At 44.2% G+C, this 2,586-nt stretch overlaps 1 pseudogene; it reads left to right on the top strand.

The window, feature by feature from the left end:
* Positions 1–284: 284 nt before the first annotated feature.
* On the top strand, positions 285–1,269 carry LOC132654139 (vomeronasal type-1 receptor 90-like; annotated as a pseudogene).
* The last annotated feature ends 1,317 nt before the right edge of the window (positions 1,270–2,586 follow it).

Here is a 2,586-nt window from a genome sequence, read left to right as displayed (position 1 = left end):
TGAGGCAGTGGTAGGGAATCATTTCTGTAATACATGATTATTTTAATGTACAGGAAACTTGAAGCAGCAAGGGAGCCCACCAATAGGTACATAATCCAGCCATGACTGACAATGAGGTGGTTTGGACCTCAGGAAAACTTGAGTACTGAGGGTGGATTGGGCTGGGTCCACCAATATTCCTGAAGGCAATAGTGTTTGGTACCAATGTTGCTGTTACTGTTTGTGGTGAATAATTTCTCTTGCCTTTCTTCTCAGATGTTTACTCTAGTTCCTTGTCTCTTACAATGAGAAGAATCAAGACCCTTTATGGAGTTGTTGACACATTATACATTTTTCTCTGAGGTAGGCATTGGGATCTCCTTCAACATTATCCTCTTCCTCTTCCACCTTTTTGAGTTCCTTCTTGAATGCAGGCTCCGGATCATTGACCCACTCATCAGTGTCTTGGCCCTCATGCACCTTGGGATGCTAACAGTCATTGGGTTCGCAGCTGCTGACATTCTTGCATCTCAGAATATGTGGAATGACATCGAGTGTAACTCCTTGCTTCACTTGCACAGGCTTTTGAGAGGCCTCTCTCTTTGTGCCACCTGCCTGCTGAGCATCCTTCAGGCCATCATCCTCAGCCCCAGAAGCTCCTGTCTGGCAAAGTTCAAACCTAAATCCCCACAGCAGAGCCTGTCCCCCCTTCCTGTGCTATGGGCCTTCTACATGTCCTGTGGTGCTCAGTTCTCCTTCTCCTATGTTGCTGAGTACAATGTCACCTCACATGGTCTCATATTTGTCACAGAATCTTGCATTATTTTACCTATGGGGTATAGCAGCAGACCCTTATTTTCCATACTGAGGATATTTCGAGATGTGTCCTTTCTAGTTTTCATGGCCCTTTCCAGCGGGTACATGGTGGCTCTCTTGTGCAGACACAAGAAACAGGCTCAGCACCTTCACAGAACCAGCCTTTCTGCAAAACTGTCCCCAGTGCAAAGAGCCACCAGGACCATCCTGCTGCTCATGAATTTCTTTGTCCTGATGTACTGTTTGGACTGCATCATATTTGCCTCAAGACTGATGCAGGACAGTGCCCCAATCCACCACAGTATCCACATGATGGTATCCAATGGCTATGCCACCGTCAGCCCCTTGCTGTTCATTGGCACTGAGAAACGAATTGTTGTCTTCTTACAATCCTTGGTGGGGAGGACAGCAAATGCTTACCTAGTGAGGGAAGGACGAGTTCACTTAAGGAGCCAACTGACAGATGCTCGCTGACAGATGGTGAGTCCCAGGCTAGTGTTCATGCTCCTCCAGATAAGTGAACAAATGACTCCTGCTTTGTCAAACTGCTTCCATTGAAATGTGTGTTACAGCACCTGTAGATATTTGAGCCAAATGTCTTCATGTGAATTTCTGCTTGGCGTCAGCAAGGAACACCTCTTACACATCACAGATTAGGGTGCTCTGTGCACCTATCAATAACCTAAACTGTATAGCACTTTTTAATAAGCCAATCACCTTAACACTTTGTATTTTACCTAATTAAATATGGATGCATTATCACAAAATTGCATATCATTCATCAACAGTTCTTTCATAGTTATGGAAAAATAATTGATTCAAAGTCTCAGATGCTTGCTTGTTTATGGTAACAGCACTTAACCACAGCCACGATGGAAATAACTCTCTGTCCGTAAGCAGATGAATGTACCAACCACATGTGGCCTTTATATATCATGGACTATTACTCAGCTTAAACAGGAAGGAAAGCCACATGTAGGTGTAGGTCCACCACAGAGGAATACATACTTCCCGTGACCTGTCAGTCACAGAATGACAAGCTTCTGTACATCTAGGGGTGGAACTGAGAGTACTGTACTGTAATTTTTCAAGAAAGGAAAATGCAATGGTGTTTGCCAGGGGTTGAGGAATGGCACAGTGGAGAATTCTTAATTGGTGTAGAATGACCATTCAGAACAAGAAGAAAACACAGTAATCTTCTGAAACCAAAAGACAGGCTGGAGGGGTAGAGGGGGTCTTGGCTGGGTAGAGGTGAGGTAACAGTGCTTTCTGCACAAGCATAAAGACTGAATTTGAATCTTCAACAGCTGTAAAAGCCATGCTGGGTGTGAGTTTTTGTATCCCACATCACTGAGGGGGCAGAGACAAGTAAGACCGTAGAGCTCAATGACCACATACCACAGCCAGACTGATAAGGTTCAGATTGATTAGGTTCATTTACCTTGCAAGCATGAAGACCTTAGCTTGAGTGCAGAGAAGCCACATAAAGCCAGACAGGGTAGTACCTGTCTGTACTCAGTGCTCCTATGTTGAGATGGAAGTAGAGATAGGAGAATTCCTAGAATCTTGCAGGGCAACTAACCAGAAATATACAGCAGAGAACAACAAATGCGACCTAATTACTTATGAGATCAAGATTGCTTAATATGGCTTCAAGGAATTAAACCAGGCTGGTAGGAGGGATCGCAGCAAGGTTGAGGCTGTGACAATTTTATGAAGAGCAATCAGACTTTTCATACCTTTGTCAGAAACAGATATAATGGCCATTGCCAGCATCAACACAGTGGTAGT

This window comes from Meriones unguiculatus, chromosome 5 (assembly GCF_030254825.1).
Source record: "Meriones unguiculatus strain TT.TT164.6M chromosome 5, Bangor_MerUng_6.1, whole genome shotgun sequence".
Taxonomy (NCBI): domain Eukaryota; kingdom Metazoa; phylum Chordata; class Mammalia; order Rodentia; family Muridae; genus Meriones; species Meriones unguiculatus.
The sequence above is the reverse complement of the archived record's forward strand: the minus strand, read 5'-3'. Positions and strand labels throughout refer to the sequence as shown.